General features: G+C 44.4%; 8 non-coding genes and 1 pseudogene across 8 annotated transcripts; 1 reads left to right on the top strand and 8 right to left on the bottom strand.

The window, feature by feature from the left end:
• Positions 1 to 6,029: 6,029 nt before the first annotated feature.
• Positions 6,030 to 6,192, top strand: LOC135029511 (U1 spliceosomal RNA). The gene has a single exon (XR_010225637.1). It is a non-coding gene; the product is annotated as a U1 spliceosomal RNA (small nuclear RNA).
• A 9,477-nt stretch (positions 6,193 to 15,669) lies between these two features.
• On the bottom strand, positions 15,670 to 15,832 carry LOC135029546 (U1 spliceosomal RNA). Its single transcript, XR_010225670.1, has one exon. It is a non-coding gene; the product is annotated as a U1 spliceosomal RNA (small nuclear RNA).
• A 152-nt stretch (positions 15,833 to 15,984) lies between these two features.
• Positions 15,985 to 16,148, bottom strand: LOC135029693 (U1 spliceosomal RNA). Its single transcript, XR_010225794.1, has one exon. It is a non-coding gene; the product is annotated as a U1 spliceosomal RNA (small nuclear RNA).
• Positions 16,149 to 16,822: 674 nt separating this feature from the next.
• LOC135029545 (U1 spliceosomal RNA) lies at positions 16,823 to 16,985 on the bottom strand. Its single transcript, XR_010225669.1, has one exon. It is a non-coding gene; the product is annotated as a U1 spliceosomal RNA (small nuclear RNA).
• A 152-nt stretch (positions 16,986 to 17,137) lies between these two features.
• LOC135029503 (U1 spliceosomal RNA) lies at positions 17,138 to 17,301 on the bottom strand. The gene has a single exon (XR_010225630.1). It is a non-coding gene; the product is annotated as a U1 spliceosomal RNA (small nuclear RNA).
• Positions 17,302 to 17,995: 694 nt separating this feature from the next.
• LOC135029618 (U1 spliceosomal RNA) lies at positions 17,996 to 18,136 on the bottom strand (annotated as a pseudogene).
• Positions 18,137 to 18,288: 152 nt separating this feature from the next.
• On the bottom strand, positions 18,289 to 18,452 carry LOC135029520 (U1 spliceosomal RNA). The gene has a single exon (XR_010225646.1). It is a non-coding gene; the product is annotated as a U1 spliceosomal RNA (small nuclear RNA).
• Positions 18,453 to 19,126: 674 nt separating this feature from the next.
• On the bottom strand, positions 19,127 to 19,289 carry LOC135029551 (U1 spliceosomal RNA). Its single transcript, XR_010225675.1, has one exon. It is a non-coding gene; the product is annotated as a U1 spliceosomal RNA (small nuclear RNA).
• A 152-nt stretch (positions 19,290 to 19,441) lies between these two features.
• On the bottom strand, positions 19,442 to 19,605 carry LOC135029492 (U1 spliceosomal RNA). Its single transcript, XR_010225619.1, has one exon. It is a non-coding gene; the product is annotated as a U1 spliceosomal RNA (small nuclear RNA).
• Between the last annotated feature and the right edge of the window lie 185 nt (positions 19,606 to 19,790).

The raw sequence follows: 19,790 nt of genomic DNA, 5'->3' as shown, positions 1-19,790 counted from the left end.
AATATCTACTGAAATAATACAGGTTGACACCAGGAAACATTAACGCCACTGCATCCTTGCTGCTTTCTCATGTGGAAGTCTGTTTAATGTGAAAACAAGGTGATATCTAATTAGCACACAGGTAAGGAATTAAGAAAATCTTTATTTAAGGGTGAAGATGTTTCTCACAAAATCGTTGCCCCAATGCATCATTGAAATTCAAGCTGGAAAGATGATTTTAATATATCACTTGTACATTTTGTATTGCTCTTCTGGTGACAATGTAGTTTGTTTTTGTCAATTACCATTTTAATAATAGGGTAAAGAAAATTAAGTGGATTTTTGAAAGAAAACAATACTGTCAATATACTATTAAAACAAATTAAAATGGTAAAAGTTATTGTACTTTAAGTAAAAATAAAAGCTAAAATATCAATCCCAGTTTTGGATTACTTTAATGAACAAAAAAAAATGCATATAGCAAAGGATAGTTTCAATCTGCCTACCTCTGGGTTATGGACCCAGCATGCTTCCATTGCAGTACTCTGCTGCACATGTAAGTGCAAGAGATCCTGAAGCACTCACTCATCATGCGAAAGTACCAATGTGTTTCTTCATTGGTTGCTGGAAGAAACATCTTACAAACACTCTCCAGATTATTGACTTTTTAAAGTTTTTCTAGGAAACGTTCTAGATGAATGCTTATTAGTCTTTGTCAGTATATACTTTTTGCAAAGTGTCTCTGTGGCGCAATCGGTTAGTGTGTTCAGCTATTAATCAAAAGGTTGGTGGTTCAATCCCACCCAGGGACGTAATTGACCTTGTGGTCAGATTTTGGTGATATTTAAGTAGACAAGTCAAAATTGCAAACCCCCTCTTATGGTGTAGGGTACCTGGCCTTCTCTGATGTAATCAGAGTTAGATTTGATTCAGTGATTTTATAAAAACAGCTAGGAAGCACAATTTAGCAGTGGGTTGCAGAGAAAAAGAAATATGCTGGCAGAAAAATCCAATTGAATGATTAAACAGCTCTTCATTTTCTGGCTTTATTTTTATGCTAACTAATTTGTTCTCTGAAAAGTGTCCACAAAGCCAAGTATCTGATTAACATATTTGTAGTGATGGTTTTTCACCTATTACTAAATTAAACTTGCTTCATTGGAAAGGCAGCAAGATGCATCCTCATTTCAATATCTACTGAAATAATACAGGTTGACACCAGGAAACATTAACGCCACTGCATCCTTGCTGCTTTCTCATGTGGAAGTCTGTTTAATGTGAAAACAAGGTGATATCTAATTAGCACACAGGTAAGGAATTAAGAAAATCTTTATTTAAGGGTGAAGATGTTTCTCACAAAATCGTTGCCCCAATGCATCATTGAAATTCAAGCTGAAAAGATGATTTTAATATATCACTTGTACATTTTGTATTGCTCTTCTGGTGACAATGTAGTTTGTTTTCGTCAATTACCATTTTAATAATCGGGTAAAGAAAATTAATTGGATTTTTGAAAGAAAACAATACTGTCAATATACTATTAAAAAAAATTAAAATGGTAAAAGTTATTGTACTTTAAGTAAAAATAAAAGCTAAAATATCAATCCCAGTTTTGGATTACTTTAATGAACAAAAAAAAAATGCATATAGCAAAGGATAGTTTCAATCTGCCTACCTCTGGGTTATGGGCCCAGCATGCTTCCAGTGCAGTACTCTGCTGCACATGTAAGTGCAAGAGATCCTGAAGCACTCACTCATCATGCGAAAGTACCAATGTGTTTCTTCATTGGTTGCTGGAAGAAACATCTTACAAAAACTCTCCAGATTATTGACTTTTTAAAGTTTTTCTAGGAAACGTTCTAGATGAATGCTTATTAGTCTTTGTCAGTATGTAGTTTTTGCAAAGTGTCTCTGTGGCGCAATCGGTTAGTGTGTTCAGCTATTAATCAAAAGGTTGGTGGTTCAATCCCACCCAGGGACGTAATTGACCTTGTGATCAGATTTTGGTGATATTTAAGTAGACAAGTCAAAATTTCGAAAACCCCTGTTATGGTGTAGGGTACCTGGCCTTCTCTGATGTAATCAGAGTTAGATTTGATTCAGTGATTTTATAAAAACAGCTAGGAAGCACAATTTAGCAGTGGGTTGCAGAGAAAAAGAAATATGCTGGCAAAAAAATCCAATTGACTGATTAAACAGCTCTTCATTTTCTGGCTTTATTTTTATGCTAACAAATTTGTTCTCTGAAAAGTGTCCACAAAGCCAAGTATCTGATTAACATCTTTGTAGGGATGGTTTTTCACCTATTACTAAATTAAACTTGCTTCATTGGAAAGGCAGCAAGATGCATCCTCATTTCAATATCTACTGAAATAATACAGGTTGACACCAGGAAACATTAACGCCACTGCATCCTTGCTGCTTTCTCATGTGGAAGTCTGTTTAATGTGAAAACAAGGTGATATCTAATTAGCACACAGGTAAGGAATTAAGAAAATCTTTATTTAAGGGTGAAGATGTTTCTCACAAAATCGTTGCCCCAATGCATCATTGAAATTCAAGCTGGAAAGATGATTTTAATATATCACTTGTACATTTTGTATTGCTCTTCTGGTGACAATGTAGTTTGCTTTTGTCAATTACCATTTTAATAATCGGGTAAAGAAAATTAATTGGATTTTTGAAAGAAAACAATACTGTCAATATACTATTAAAACAAATTAAAATGGTAAAAGTTATTGTACTTTAAGTAAAAATAAAAGAGCAAAAATATCAATCCCAGTTTTGGATTACTTTAATTAACAAAAAAAAAATGCATATAGCAGAGGATAGTTTCAATCTGCCTACCTCTGGGTTATGGACCCAGCATGCTTCCATTACAGTACTCTGCTGTACATGTAAGTGCAAGAGATCCTGAAGCACTCACTCATCATGGGAAAGTACCAATGTGTTTCTTCATTGGTTGATGGAAGAAACATCATACAAAAACTCTCCACATTATTGACTTTTTAAAATGTTTCTAGGAATCGTTCTAGATGAATGCTTATTAGCCTTTGTCAGTATGTACTTTTGCAAAGTGTCGCGGTGGCGCAATCAGTTAGTGTGTAAGGCTATTAACCAAAAGATTGGTGGTTCAATCCCACCCAGGGACTTAATTGACCTTGTTATCAGATTTTGGTGATCTTTAAGTAGACAAGTCAAAATTTCAAACCCCCTGTTATGGTGTAGGGTACCTGGCCTTCTCTGATGTAATCAGAGTTAGATTTGATTCAGTGATTTTATAAAAACAGCTAGGAAGCACAATTTAGCAGTGGGTTGCAGAGAAAAAGAAAAATGCTGGCAGAAAAATCCAATTGAGTGATTAAACAGCTCTTCATTTTCTGGCTTTATTTTTATGCTAACTAATTTGTTCTCTGAAAAGTGTCCACAAAGCCAAGTATCTGATTAACATATTTGTAGGGATGGTTTTTCACCTATTACTAAATTAAACTTGCTTCATTGGAAAGGCAGCAAGATGCATCCTCATTTCAATATCTACTGAAATAATACAGGTTGACACCAGGAAACATTAACGCCACTGCATCCTTGCTGCTTTCTCATGTGGAAGTCTGTTTAATGTGAAAACAAGGTGATATCTAATTAGCACACAGGTAAGGAATTAAGAAAATCTTTATTTAAGGGTGAAGATGTTTCTCACAAAATCGTTGCCCCAATGCATCATTGAAATTCAAGCTGGAAAGATGATTTTAATATATCACTTGTACATTTTGTATTGCTCTTCTGGTGACAATGTAGTTTGTTTTTGTCAATTACCATTTTAATAATCGGGTAAAGAAAATTAATTGGATTTTTGAAAGAAAACAATACTGTCAATATACTATTAAAACAAATTAAAATGGTAAAAGTTATTGTACTTTAAGTAAAAATAAAAGAGCAAAAATATCAATCCCAGTTTTGGATTACTTTAATTAACAAAAAAAAAATGCATATAGCAGAGGATAGTTTCAATCTGCCTACCTCTGGGTTATGGACCCAGCATGCTTCCATTACAGTACTCTGCTGCACATGTAAGTGCAAGAGATCCTGAAGCACTCACTCATCATGGGAAAGTACCAATGTGTTTCTTCATTGGTTGATGGAAGAAACATCATACAAAAACTCTCCACATTATTGACTTTTTAAAATGTTTCTAGGAATCGTTCTAGATGAATGCTTATTAGCCTTTGTCAGTATGTACTTTTGCAAAGTGTCGCGGTGGCGCAATCAGTTAGTGTGTAAGGCTATTAACCAAAAGGTTGGTGGTTCAATCCCACCCAGGGACTTAATTGACCTTGTTATCAGATTTTGGTGATCTTTAAGTAGACAAGTCAAAATTTCAAACCCCCTGTTATGGTGTAGGGTACCTGGCCTTCTCTGATGTAATCAGAGTTAGATTTGATTCAGTGATTTTATAAAAACAGCTAGGAAGCACAATTTAGCAGTGGGTTGCAGAGAAAAAGAAAAATGCTGGCAGAAAAATCCAATTGAGTGATTAAACAGCTCTTTATTTTCTGGCTTTATTTTTATGCTAACTAATTTGTTCTCTGAAAAGTGTCCACAAAGCCAAGTATCTGATTAACATATTTGTAGGGATGGTTTTTCACCTATTACTAAATTAAACTTGCTTCATTGGAAAGGCAGCAAGATGCATCCTCATTTCAATATCTACTGAAATAATACAGGTTGACACCAGGAAACATTAACGCCACTGCATCCTTGCTGCTTTCTCATGTGGAAGTCTGTTTAATGTGAAAACAAGGTGATATCTAATTAGCACACAGGTAAGGAATTAAGAAAATCTTTATTTAAGGGTGAAGATGTTTCTCACAAAATCGTTGCCCCAATGCATCATTGAAATTCAAGCTGGAAAGATGATTTTAATATATCACTTGTACATTTTGTATTGCCCTTCTGGTGACAATGTAGTTTGTTTTTGTCAATTACCATTTTAATAATAGGGTAAAGAAAATTAAGTGGATTTTTGAAAGAAAACAATACTGTCAATATACTATTAAAACAAATTAAAATGGTAAAAGTTATTGTACTTTAAGTAAAAATAAAAGCTAAAATATCAATCCCAGTTTTGGATTACTTTAATGAACAACAAAAAAATGCATATAGCAAAAGGATAGTTTCAATCTGCCTACCTCTGGGTTATGGACCCAGCATGCTTCCATTGCAGTACTCTGCTGCACATGTAAGTGCAAGAGATCCTGAAGCACTCACTCATCATGCGAAAGTACCAATGTGTTTCTTCATTGGTTGCTGGAAGAAACATCTTACAAACATTCTCCAGATTATTGACTTTTTAAAGTTTTTCTAGGAATCGTTCTAGATGAATGCTTATTAGTCTTTGTCAGTATATACTTTTTGCAAAGTGTCTCTGTGGCGCAATCGGTTAGTGTGTTCAGCTAACCCTTGTGCACTATCCTGACTTCTCCTCCTGTCTGCTTACTTTGTGCCTTCCAATGCACAATGCAAACTACAGGTAGTGCTGCAGGGCCCACACCCTTTTACTTGCCTTACGGAGCAGCTCTGGAGCTGTTTCAGTGCCAAGCTGCTGTAAGAAATAAGCTTGAATGCTTCAGAGGCTGGGGCATTGTCAACATGAGCCCCACACCAAAGGAGGGTGGAGGTGTTTAATGCGAACTAGGGGTCATCCAAGCGCCGCAAAAGGCCGCCATGCCCTGCATGCCCCTTTTCTCTTTTCATATGCAGATGAGGGTTCCAGCCAACTTTGGCCCACTGCTTGGATGACATCACCGTATGCAAATCCATCTTCTGCAGAACTTCCCCCAGGAATGCTTGTACTAGTTGTTGCATTTGGTTTGTTGTTTGGGGGTGCTTCAGTATTAGGCAGCCTTCTGCCCTCCCATGTTCATCTGAAAATATGTGTTCTCCCTGCAGTTGTTGTCCCCAGATGAGAGTTCCCTTGTGCTGCCTCAGTTGAATCTCCTATACTTGACAGAGATGTGCCTGAGCAGCGGCCCTCCCCAGCCCTATCCCAAATCATACTTATTTTGCATAGGCGATACCATGGTCATGAAGATTGTTCTCCCAGGGTGAGGTTCATTCATTGCATTCTGGGTATGCTGACCCCTGTGATTTCCAAAATGTGGGAAACTCGACTGCATTATTTGTGGTAGTGGGGGACTGTGTTTGTGCTTTCCTCTGGTCAGCTCTGGTAAAAGTCAGATTTCTTTGTCTCAGATCTTCCTCTAGCCTTGTTCTTCTTTCGAGAGTTCCCTTGTGCTGCCTCAGTTGGATCTCCTTCACTTCACAGGGGGTGCCCGAGCAGCAATCCTCCACAGCTCTGGCCCAACTCCTACTTACCTGCCAGGTGAGATACTATGATCTTCACTGTTAGGGCAATCAGGATGTGGAATTCCCTGCCAGGGAAGGTGGTAATGGCGGACTCTGTAATTGGATTTAAAAAAGGAATGGATACATTTCTGAATGAAAAAGCTATCCAAGTTTATAATACTTAAAATATCAACATGGTTAATCCGGGGGTAACATGAGTTGTAGTAGCTAACTAGTCATAATACATTATTAAGCAAGTATGTAGAATCATCACAACTTAAAACAGGTTGAACACGATGGGCAATTTGCCTCTATTCAACCTCAAAAACTATGTTACTATATGTTACTATATTACTATGTTACTGTAGTATACAGAACACCACAATGCAATGAGCAGTGATAGTGAGCACTGATGAGGATACTAGAACTGACACTGAGCAGCAAGATGCAGCACTGGACTATTAGTAATGTACTGTAGTATGCTGAGCACAACAATGCAGCACAAGACAATGAGCAGTGATACTGAGCACTGATGAGGATACTACTGAGAACTGACACTGAGCAGGAGAGACACACTACTAGTATTACTGAGCAGCAATAAGTATCCACTGATACTGAGCACTGATATTGAGATTTCCACTGAGAGAACATAGCCACGTCCTCTCCGCTCTCTCTTCAATGCACGAGTAAAAATGGCGGCAACGCGCAGCTCTTTATATGGAATCCGAATCTCGCGAGAATCCGACAGCGGGATGATGACATTTTCCCTTGTTCATAGAATTTGGGAGTCATTTTGATCCCAAAGTATTATTAACCTCAATAACCATAATTTCCACTCATTTTCAGTCTATTCTTAACACCTTACACCTCACAATATTATTTTTAGTCCTAAAATTTGCACCGAGGTCGCTGGATGACTAAGCTCAGCGACCCAAGTGGCCGACACAAACACCTGGCCCATCTAGGAGTGGCACTGCAGTGTCACGCAGGATAGCCCTTCCAAAAAACACTCCCCAAACAGCACATGACGCAAAGAAAAAAAGAGGCGCAATGAGGTAGCTGTGTGACTAAGCTCAGCGACCCAAGTGGCCGACACAAACACCTGGCCCATCTAGGAGTGGCACTGCAGTGTCACGCAGGATGGCCCTTCCAAAAACCACTCCCCAAACAGCACATGACGCAAAGAAAAAAAGAGGCGCAATGAGGTAGCTGTGTGACTAAGCTCAGCGACCCAAGTGGCCGACACAAACACCTGGCCCATCTAGGAGTGGCACTGCAGTGTCACGCAGGATGGCCCTTCCAAAAACACTCCCCAAACAGCACATGACGCAAAGAAAAAAAGAGGCGCAATGAGGTAGCTGTGTGACTAAGCTCAGCGACCCAAGTGGCCGACACAAACACCTGGCCCATCTAGGAGTGGCACTGCAGTGTCACGCAGGATGGCCCTTCCAAAAAACACTCCCCAAACAGCACATGACGCAAAGAAAAAAAGAGGCGCAATGAGGTAGCTGTGTGACTAAGCTCAGCGACCCAAGTGGCCGACACAAACACCTGGCCCATCTAGGAGTGTCACTGCAGTGTCACGCAGGATGGCCCTTCCAAAAAACACTCCCCAAACAGCACATGACGCAAAGAAAAAAAGAGGCGCAATGAGGTAGCTGTGTGACTAAGCTCAGCGACCCAAGTGGCCGACACAAACACCTGGCCCATCTAGGAGTGGCACTGCAGTGTCACGCAGGATGGCCCTTCCAAAAAACACTCCCCAAACAGCACATGACGCAAAGAAAAATGAAAGAAAAAAGAGGTGCAAGATGGAATTGTCCTTGGGCACTCCCACCCACCCTTATGTTGTATAAACAGGACATGCACACTTTAACCAACCCATCATTTCAGTGACAGGGTCTGCCACACGACTGTGACTGAAATGACGGGTTGGTTTGGACCCCCACCAAAAAAGAAGCAATTAATCTCTCCTTGCACAAACTGGCTCTACAGAGGCAAGATGTCCACCTCATCATCATCCTCCGATTCATCACCGTGTACATCCCCCTCCTCACAGATTATCAATTCGTCCCCACTGGAATCTACCATCTCAGCTCCCTGTGTACTTTGTGGAGGCAATTGCTGCTGGTCAATGTCTCCACGGAGCAATTGATTATAATTCATTTTAATGAACATCATCTTCTCCACATTTTCTGGAAGTAACCTCGTACGCCGATTGCTGACAAGGTGAGCGGCGGCACTAAACACTCTTTCGGAGTACTACTTGTTGGAGGGCAACTTAGGTAGAATAAAGCCAGTTTGTGCAAGGGCCTCCAAATTGCCTCTTTTTCCTGCCAGTATACGTACGGACTGTCTGACGTGCCTACAGGTACTTGGATGCGGTCACTCATATAATCCTCCACCATTCTTTCAATGGTGAGAGAATCATATGCAGTGACAGTAGACGTCATGTCCGTAATCGTTGGCAGGTCCTTCAGTCCGGACCAGATGTCAGCATCAGCAGTCGCTCCAGACTGCCCTGCATCACCGCCAGCGGGTGGGCTCGGAATTCTGAGCCTTTTCCTCGCACCCCCAATTGCGGGAGAATGTGAAGGAGGAGCTGTTGACCGATCAAGTTCCACTTGACTTGATAATTTTCTCACCAGCAGGTCTTTGAACCCCTGCAGACTTGTGTCTGCCGGAAAGAGAGATACAACGTAGGTTTTAAATCTAGGATCGAGCACGGTGGCCAAACTGTAGTGCTCTGATTTCAACAGATTGACCACCCGTGAATCCTGGTTAAGCGAATGAAGGGCTCCATCCACAAGTCCCACATGCCTAGCGGAATCGCTCTGTCTTAGCTCCTCCTTCAATGTCTCCAGCTTCTTCTGCAAAAGCCTGATGACGGGAATGACCTGACTCAGGCTGGCAGTGTCTGAACTGACTTCACGTGTGGCAAGTTCAAAAGGTTGCAGAACCTTGCACAACGTTGAAATCATTCTCCACTGCGCTTGAGACAGGTGCATTCCACCTCCTATATCGTGGTCAGATGTATAGGCTTGAATGGCCTTTTGCTGCTCCTCCATCCTCTGAAGCATATAGAGGGTTGAATTCCACCTCGTTACCACTTCTTGCTTCAGATGATGGCAGGGCAGGTTCAGGCGTTTTTGGTGTTGCTCCAGTCTTCTGTACGTGGTGCCTGTACGCCGAAAGTGTCCCGCAATTCTTCTGGCCACCGACAGCATCTCTTGCACACCCCTGTCGTTTTTTAAATAATTCTGCACCACCAAATTCAAGGTATGTGCAAAACATGGGACGTGCTGGAATTTGCCCAGATATAATGCACGCACAATATTGCTGGCGTTGTCCGATGCCACAAATCCACAGGAGAGTCCAATTGGGGTAAGCCATTCTGCGAAGATCTTCCTCAGTTGCCGTAAGAGGTTTTCAGCTGTGTGCGTATTCTGGAAAGCGGTGATACAAAGCGTAGCCTGCCTAGGAAAGAGTTGGCGTTTGCGAGATGCTGCTACTGGTGCCGCCGCTGCTGTTCTTGCGGCGGGAGTCAATACATCTACCCAGTGGGCTGTCACAGTCATATAGTCCTGAGTCTGCCCTGCCCCATTTGTCCACATGTCCGTGGTTAAGTGGACATTGGGTACAACTGCATTTTTTAGGACACTGGTGAGTCTTTTTCTGAGGTCTGTGTACATTTTCGGTATCGCCTGCCTAGAGAAATGGAACCTAGATGGTATTTGGTACCGGGGACACAGTACCTCAATCAAGTCTATAGTTGGCTCTGAAGTAATGATGGATACCGGAACCACGTTTCTCACCGCCCAGGATGCCAAGGCCTCAGTTATCCGCTTTGCAGCAGGATGACTGCTGTGATATTTCATCTTCCTTGCAAAGGACTGTTGGACAGTCAATTGCTTGGTGGAAGTAGTAAAAGTGGTCTTACGACTTCCCCTCTGGGATGACCATCGACTCCCAGCAGCAACAACAGCAGCGCCAGCAGCAGTAGGCGTTACACTCAAGGATGCATCGGAGGAATCCCAGGCAGGAGAGAACTCGTCAGAATTGCCAGTGACATGGCCTGCAGGACTATTGGCATTCCTGGGGAAGGAGGAAATTGACACTGAGGGAGTTGGTGGGGTGGTTTGCGTGAGCTTGGTTACAAGAGGAAGGGATTTACTGGTCAGTGGACTGCTTCCGCTGTCGCCCAAAGTTTTTGAACTTGTCACTGACTTATGATGAATGCGCTGCAGGTGACGTATAAGGGAGGATGTTCTGAGGTGGTTAACGTCCTTACCCCTACTTATTACAGCTTGACAAAGGCAACACACGGCTTGACACCTGTTGTTCGCATTTCTGTTGAAATACTTCCACACCGAAGAGCAGTTTTTTTTGGTATTTTCACCAGGCATGTCAATGGCCATATTCCTCCCACGGACAACAGGTGTCTCCCCGGGTGCCTGACTTAAACAAACCACCTCACCTCCCCAGCGCCAGCAACACCCATATCCTCCTCATCCTGGTGTACTTCAACACTGACATCTTCAATCTGACTATCAGGAACTGGACTGCAGGTGCTCCTTCCAGCACTTGCAGGGGGTGTGCAAATGGTGGAAGGTGCATGCTCTTCACGTCCAGTGTTGGGAAGGTCAGGCATCGCAACCGACACAATTGGACTCTCCTTGTGGATTTGTGATTTTGAAGAACGCACAGTTCTTTGCTGTGCTTTTGCCAGCTTAAGTCTTTTCATTTTTCTAGCGAGAGGCTGAGTGCTTCCATCCTCATGTGAAGCTGAACCACTAGCCATGAACATAGGCCAGGGCCTCAGCCGTTCCTTGCCACTCCGTGTGGTAAATGGCATATTGGCAAGTTTACGCTTCTCCTCCGACGATTTTTATTTAGATTTTTGAGTCCTTTTTTTTACTGATCTTTTGTGTTTTGAATTTTACATGCTCTGTACTATGACATTGGGCATCGGCCTCGGCAGACGACGTTGATGGAATTTCATCGTCTCGGCCATGACTAGTGGCAGCAGCTTCAGCACGAGGTGGAAGTGGATCTTGATCTTTCCCTATTTTTGGAACCTCAACATTTTTGTTCTCCATATTTTAATAGGCACAACTAAAAGGCACCTCAGGTAAACAATGGAGATGGATGGATACTAGTATACTTATGGATGACGAGTGACTGACGACACAGAGGTAGCTACAGCCGTGGACTACCGTACTGCGTCTGCTAGTATAGAGATGATAATTAATGATATAAAAAAAATATATATATAACTACTGTAGGTATATATTATATAATGACGGACCTGGTGGACACTGTCAGCAGACTGCTAAACTACTAGTATGATGAAGATAGAAAAAAAAACCCCACCACAGGTAGGTAGGTATACAATTATGGACGAGCACTGACGACACAGAGATAGCCACAGCCGTGGCCTACCGTACTGCGTCTGCTAGTATAGAGATGATAATTAATGATATAAAAAAAAATATATATAACTACTGTAGGTATATATAATGTAATGACGGACCTGGTGGACACTGTCAGCAGACTGCTAAACTACTAGTATGAAGAAGATAGAAAAAAAACTTCACCACAGGTAGGTATACAATTATGGACGAGTGACGACACAGAGGTAGGTACAGCCGTGGACTACCGTACTGCGTCTGCTAGTATAGATAATATACTAAATATATTACTACTGTAGGTATATAATATAATGACGGACCTGGTGGACACTGTCAGCAGACTCCTAAACTACTAGTATGAAGAAGATAGAAAAAAAAACCACCACAGGTAGGTAGGTATACAATTATGGACGAGCACTGACGACACAGAGATAGCCACAGCCGTGGCCTACCGTACTGCGTCTGCTAGCATAGATAATATACTAAATATATTACTACTGTAGGTATATAATATAATGACGGACCTGGTGGACACTGTCAGCAGACTGCTAAACTACTAGTATGAAGAAGATAGAAAAAAAAACCCCACCACAGGTAGGTATACAATTATGGACGAGTGACGACACAGAGGTAGGTACAGCCGTGGACTACAGTACTGCGTCTGCTAGTATAGATAATATACTAAATATATTACTACTGTAGGTATATAATATAATGACGGACCTGGTGGACACTGTCAGCAGACTCCTAAACTACTAGTATGAAGAAGATAGAAAAAAAACCCCCACCACAGTTAGGTATACAATTATGGACGAGTGACGACACAGAGGTAGGTACAGCCGTGGACTACCGTACTGCGTCTGCTAGTATAGATAATATACTAAATATATTACTACTGTAGGTATATAATATAATGACGGACCTGGTGGACACTGTCAGCAGACTCCTAAACTACTAGTATGAAGAAGATAGAAAAAAAACACCCCACCACAGGTAGGTATACAATTATGGACGAGCACTGACGACACAGAGATAGCCACAGCCGTGGACTACCGTACTGCGTCTGCTAGTATAGATAATATAATAAATATATTACTACTGTAGGTATATAATATAATGATGGACCTGGTGGACACTGTCAGCAGACTCCTAAACTACTAGTATGAAGAAGATAGAAAAAAAAAAACCACCACAGGTAGGTAGGTATACAATTATGGACGAGCACTGACGACACAGAGATAGCCACAGCCGTGGACTACCGTACTGCGTCTGCTAATATAGAGATGATAAAGATGATAGAGATGAAAAAAAAATATAACACTACTGCAGGTAAATATTTATATAATATAATGTATGACCGACCTGCTGGACACTGTCAGCAGAATGCGTTTATAGAATAAAAAAAAAAAACACCACAGGAGTGTTTAACTTTTTCAGGCAGACAATATACTGGTGGTCACACTGGCAGCAAAAGTGTGCACTGTACTCCTGCTATAACTGCTCCCCAGTCTCCCCCACAATTAAGCTGTGTGAGCAGTGAGCACTCAGCACAGTCAGATATACATAGATGATATATCATGCAGCACACTGAGGCTGAGCACATATATGGTATGTGTATCGTTTTTTTTCAGGCAGAGAACGGATTATAAATAATAAAACTGGTGGTCACTATCAGCAAAACTCTGCACTACTGAGTACTCCTGACAAGTTCAACTGCTCCCCAAATTAGTAGTAAATCAAATGTCACTCGTCTCTATCTTCTAATCTAAACGGAGAGGACGCCAGCCACGTCCTCTCCCTATCAATCTCAATGCACGTGTGAAAATGGCGGCGACGCGCGGCTCCTTATATAGAATCCGAGTCTCGTGAGAATCCGACAGCGGGATGATGACGTTCGGGCGCGCTCGGGATAACCGAGCAAGGCGGGAGGATCCGAGTCTGCTCGGACCCGTGCAAAAAAGGGTGAAGTTCGGGCGGGTTCGGATTCCGAGGAACCGAACCCGCTCATCTCTAATGGCCACCCAGCATGACGCCTCCCTTCTTGACCATGCTGTAATTGCAGTCGCACTGCAGTTCAGCGTGATCATAAAAAATGGTGTAGCCTCCTGCTGGTGCAGACTGTATGTGCGCGCAGGAAGCCGCCACCATTTTTGTGATCACAGCGGCTGAATGTGATGTCATACAGCCGCTGTGACCACGCCCCCTGTGTCTCCTCCATTGCAGACCCCATTTTGAAGCCTTGCCCCCGCACCGCTCCATCCCTGACTTGGAAATGGAGTGTTGCTGACCCCCCTCTCCCCCCCTGCCCCGATTGACAGGCAGAGGCGATCGCATTCTCTGCGGGGTGCCGCAGAAAATGCAGGCACATGCGTATGCTCTTAGCAATTTTTGCAGTTGGATCGCTTATTGTGATTGCAATCCAACCTGAATCAGGCCCTATTACCTATCACAATGCGCTGCGGGCAGTACAAAATTGGTTTAATATAGGAGAAAAACCCCCAGACCTGTGCTCCTTAACTGTACCTGGTGGCTAGTGGAGCGGCTGCCCAGTAATCAGTGTCCACGCCAGTGCGCACACGGTCCACCCCCTACGGCCACGCTCCCCTTCATCAGCGGCCTCGTGATCCGGAAGGGCGGTGTGTGTGTGTGACTGACCTTAGGAAGAAACCGGAGCCTCCGCTGCAGTGACCCAGCAACCAGGGCACGGGAGTATACAGCGCCGCTGGGAGTGATGAAGCTGCAGTAAAGATGTCTATTAGACCTAGCCTGCTGCAGCCCTTGTAGATTCTCATAAAACAAGTTCTTCTTTTCTTGTCAAAATTAATAGCTAAGAATAGGCTGCCTGAGGCAGGCCCCTGTTAAGTGGCCTGCTACTGAAGGCACCAACTACAAACTGAGCTCCCTGTTCATGGAAGCGGGGTTATAGAGGAGAATGCACTGAGCTTCTTGGGAACAGTCAAAAGCTTTGAGCCGGTTGGTGCCTCAGATCAAGATCCTACTCTACACCCCAATGTGAATCCTTGTGGAGTCCAGTGTACCCCACAGAAGAAATTAATGTGTCACACCCATTGGCAGCAACCTTAGAATAGCTGCTGACGGGCACAATTGAGAAAGGAAGGGGGGGGGGACATTTGAATCCAACACATAGATGCAATTCAAATATGTAATTTGTACCTTCCTATTTTAAAATATAATGGATGAACCTCACCCTGTGAGAACAATCTTCATGATCAAGAGATCTCATATGCAAAATAAGTATGAGTTGGGATAGGGCTGGGGAGGGTGGCTGCTCGGGCAGCCCCTCCCCCGTCAAGTTAAGGAGATTCAACTGAGGAAGCACAAGGGAACTTTCGTCTGGGGACAACAACTGCAGGGAGACCACATCTTTTCAGATGAACATGGGAGGGCGGAAGGCTGCCTAATACTGAAGCACCATCAAATATCAAACCATATGCAACAACTAGTACAAGCATTCCTGGGGGAAGGTCTGCAGAAGACGGATTTGCATACGGTGATGTCATCCAAGCAGTGGGCCAAAGTTGGCTGGAACCCTCATCTGCATATGAAAAGAGAAAAGGGGCATGCAGGGCATGGCGGCCTTTTGCGGTGCTTGGATGACCCTTAGTTCGCATTAAACACCCCCACCCTCCTTTTGTGTGGGGCTCATGTTGGCTATGCCCCAGCCCCTGAAGCATTCAAGCTGATTTCTTGCAGCAGCTGGGCACTGTAACAGCTCCAGAGCTGCTCTGTAAGGCAACTAAAAGGGTGTGGGCCCTGCAGCACTACCTGTAGTTCGCATTGTGCGTTTGAAGGCACAAAGTAAGCAGACAGGAGGATAAGTCAGGATAGTGCGCAAGGGCATAGAAGGGAGCGGCTCAAGAAAAGAGAAGTGGAAACAGACAGCAAACTAGGCTGGAGAGAGACCTGAGACAAAGAGATCTGAATTATACGAGAGCCGACCAGGGGAAACACAAATTATGCAGTCAAGTTTCCCACATTTGGGGAAATCGCAGGGGCAGCACACCCAGAGTGCAATGGGTGAGCCTTGCCCTGGGAGAAGCACCTTCATGATCATAGTATCTCACCTGGCAGGTAAGTAGGAGTTGGGCTAGAGCTGGGGAGGGTCGCTGCTCGGGTACCCCCCTGTAAAGTGAAGGAGATCCAACTGAGGCAGCACAAGGGAACTCTCGAAAGAAGAACAAGGCTAGAGGAAAATCTGAGACAAAGAAATCTGACTTTTACCAGAGCTGACCAGAGGAAAGCACAAACACAGTCCCCCACTACCAAAAATAATGCAGTCAAGTTTCCCACATTTGGGGAAATCACAGGGGTCAGCATACCCAAAATGCAATGAATGAACCTCACCCTGGGAGAACAATCTTCATGACCATGGTATCTCCTATGCAAAATAAGTATGATTTGGAATAGGGCTGGGGAGGGCCGCTGCTCAGGCACATCTCTGTCAAGTAAAGGAGATTCAACTGAGGCAGCACAAGGGAACTCTCATCTGGGGACAACAACTGCAGGGAGAACACATATTTTCAGATGAACATGGGAGGGCAGAAGGCTGCCTAATACTGAAGCACCCCCAAACAACAAACCAAATGCAACAACTAGTGCAAGCATTCCTGGGGGAAGTTCTGCAGAAGACGGATTTGCATACGGTGATGTCATCCAAGCAGTGGGTCAAAGTTGGCTTCAACCCTCATCTGCATATGAAAAGAGAAAAGGGGCGTGCAGGGCTTGGCGGCCTTTTGCGGTGCTTGGATGACCCCTAGTTCGCATTAAACTCCTCCACCCTCCTTTGGTGTGGGGCTCATGTTGGCCATGCCCCATCCCCTGAAGCATTCAAGCTGATTTCTTGCAGCAGCTGGGCACTGTAACAGCTCCAGAGCTGCTCTGTAAGGCAAGTAAAAGGGTGTGGGCCCTGCAGCACTACCTGTAGTTTGCATTGTGCATTGGAAGGCACAAAGTAAGCAGACGGGAGGAGAAGTCAGGATAGTGCACAAGGGTATAGAAGGGAGCGGCTAAAGAAAAGAGAAGTGGAAACAGACAGCAAACTAGGCTGGAGAGAGACCTGAGACAAAGAGATCTGAATTATACGAGAGCCGACCAGGGGAAACACAAATTATGCAGTCAAGTTTCCCACATTTGGGGAAATCGCAGGGGCAGCACACCCAGAGTGCAATGGGTGAGCCTTGCCCTGGGAGAAGCACCTTCATGATCATAGTATCTCACCTGGCAGGTAAGTAGGAGTTGGGCTAGAGCTGGGGAGGGTCGCTGCTCGGGCACCCCCCTGTCAAGTGAAGGAGATCCAACTGAGGCAGCACAAGGGAACTCTCGAAAGAAGAACAAGGCTAGAGGAAGATCTGAAACAAAGAAATCTGACTTTTACCAGAGCTGACCAGAGGAAAACACAAACACAGTCCCCCACTACCACAAATAAAGCAGTCGAGTTTCCCACATTTGGGGAAATCACAGGGGTCAGCATACCCAGAATGCAATGAATGAACCTCACCCTGGGAGAATAATCTTCATGACCATGGTATCTCCTATGCAAAATAAGTATGATTTGGGATAGAGCTGGGGAGGGCCGCTGCTCAGGCACATCTCTGTCAAGTAAAGGAGATTCAACTGAGGCAGCACAAGGGAACTCTCATCTGGGGATAACAACTGCAGGGAGAACACATATTTTCAGATGAACATGGAGGGCAGAAGGCTGCCTAATACTGAAGCACCCCCAAACAACAAACCAAATGCAACAACTAGTGCAAGCATTCCTGGGGGAAGGCCTGCCGCAGATGGATTTGCATATGGTGATGTCATCCAAGCAGTGGGTCAAAGTTGGCTTCAACCCTCGTCTGCATATGAAAAGAGAAAAGGGGCGTGCATGGCATGGTGGCCTTTTGCGGCGCTTGGCTGACCCCTAGTTTGCATTAAACACCTCCACCCTCCTTCGGTGTGGGGCTCATGTTGGCTATGCCCCAGCCCCTGAAGCATTCAAGCTGATTTCTTGCAGCAGCTGGGCACTGTAACAGCTCCAGAGCTGCTCTGTAAGGCAAGTAAAAGGGTGTGGGCCCTGCAGCACTACCTGTAGTTTGCATTGTGCATTGGAAGGCACAAAGTAAGCAGACGGGAGGAGAAGTCAGGATAGTGCACAAGGGTATAGATGGGAGGGGCTCAAGAAAAAAGAAGTGGAAACAGACAGCAAACTAGGCTGGAGAGAGACCTGAGACAAAGAGATCTAAATTATACGAGAGCCGACCAGGGGAAACACAAATTATGCAGTCAAGTTTCCCACATTTCGGGAAATCGCAGGGGCAGCACACCCAGAGTGCAATGGTGGGCCTTGCCCTGGGAGAAGCACCTTCATGATCATAGTATCTCACCTGGCAGGTAAGTAGGAGTTGGGCTAGAGCTGGGGAGGGTCGCTGCTCGGGCACCCCCCTGTCAAGTGAAGGAGATCCAACTGAGGCAGCACAAGGGAACTCTCGAAAGAAGAACAAGGCTAGAGGAAGATCTGAAACAAAGAAATCTGACTTTTACCAGAGCTGACCAGAGGAAAACACAAACACAGTCCCCCACTACCACAAATAAAGCAGTCGCGTTTCCCACATTTGGGGAAATCACAGAGGTCAGCATACCCAGAATGCAATGAATGAACCTCACCCTGGGAGAACAATCTTCATGACCATGGTATCTCCTATGCAAAATAAGTATGATTTGGAATAGGGCTGGGGAGGGCCGCTGCTCATGCACATCTCTGTCAAGTAAAGGAGATTACACTGAGGCAGCACAAGGGAACTCTCATCTGGGGACAACAACTGCAGGGAGAACACATATTTTCAGATGAACATGGGAGGGCAGAAGGCTGCCTAATACTGAAGCACCCCCAAACAACAAACCAAATGCAACAACTAGTACAAGCATTCCTGGGGGAAGTTCTGCAGAAGACGGATTTGCATATGGTGATGTCATCCAAGCAGTGGGTCAAAGTTGGCTTCAACCCTCGTCTGCATATGAAAAGAGAAAAGGGGCGTGCAGGGCATGGCGGCCTTTTGCGGCGCTTGGATGACCCCTAGTTCGCATTAAACACCTCCACCCTCCTTCGGTGTGGGGCTCATGTTGGCTATGCCCCAGCCCCTGAAGCATTCAAGCTGATTTCTTGCAGCAGCTGGGCACTGTAACAGCTCCAGAGCTGCTCTGTAAGGCAAGTAAAAGGGTGTGGGCCCTGCAGCACTACCTGTAGTTCGCATTGTGCGTTGGAAGGCACAAAGTAAGCAGAGAGGAGGAGAAGTCAGGATAGTGCGCAAGGGCATAGAAGGGAGCGGCTCAAGAAAAGAGAAGTGGAAACAGACAGCAAACTAGGCTGGAGAGAGACCTGAGACAAAGAGATCTGAATTATACGAGAGCCGACCAGGGGAAACACAAATTATGCAGTCAAGTTTCCCACATTTGGGGAAATCGCAGGAGCAGCACACCCAGAGTGCAATGGGTGAGCCTTGCCCTGGGAGAAGCACCTTCATGATCATAGTATCTCACCTGGCAGGTAAGTAGGATTTGGGCTAGAGCTGGGGAGGGTCGCTGCTCGGGTACCCCCCTGTCAAGTGAAGGAGATCCAACTGAGGCAGCACAAGGGAACTCTCGAAAGAAGAACAAGGCTAGAGTAAAATATGAGACAAAGAAATCTGACTTTTACCAGAGCTGACCAGAGGAAAGCACAAACACAGTCCCCCACTACCACAAATAATGCAGTCAAGTTTCCCACATTTGGGGAAATCACAGGGGTCAGCATACCCAAAATGCAATGAATGAACCTCACCCTGAGAGAACAATCTTCATGACCATGGTATCTCCTATGCAAAATAAGTATGATTTGGAATAGGGCTGGGGAGGGCCGCTGCTCATGCACATCTCTGTCAAGTAAAGGAGATTCAACTGAGGCAGCACAAGGGAACTCTCATCTGGGGACAACAACTGCAGGGAGAACACATATTTTTAGATGAACATGGGAGGGCAGAAGGCTGCCTAATACTGAAGCACCCCCAAACAACAAAC

This window comes from Pseudophryne corroboree, unplaced genomic scaffold (assembly GCF_028390025.1).
Source record: "Pseudophryne corroboree isolate aPseCor3 unplaced genomic scaffold, aPseCor3.hap2 scaffold_490, whole genome shotgun sequence".
NCBI classification, from domain to species: Eukaryota; Metazoa; Chordata; class Amphibia; order Anura; family Myobatrachidae; genus Pseudophryne; species Pseudophryne corroboree.
The sequence above is the reverse complement of the archived record's forward strand: the minus strand, read 5'-3'. Positions and strand labels throughout refer to the sequence as shown.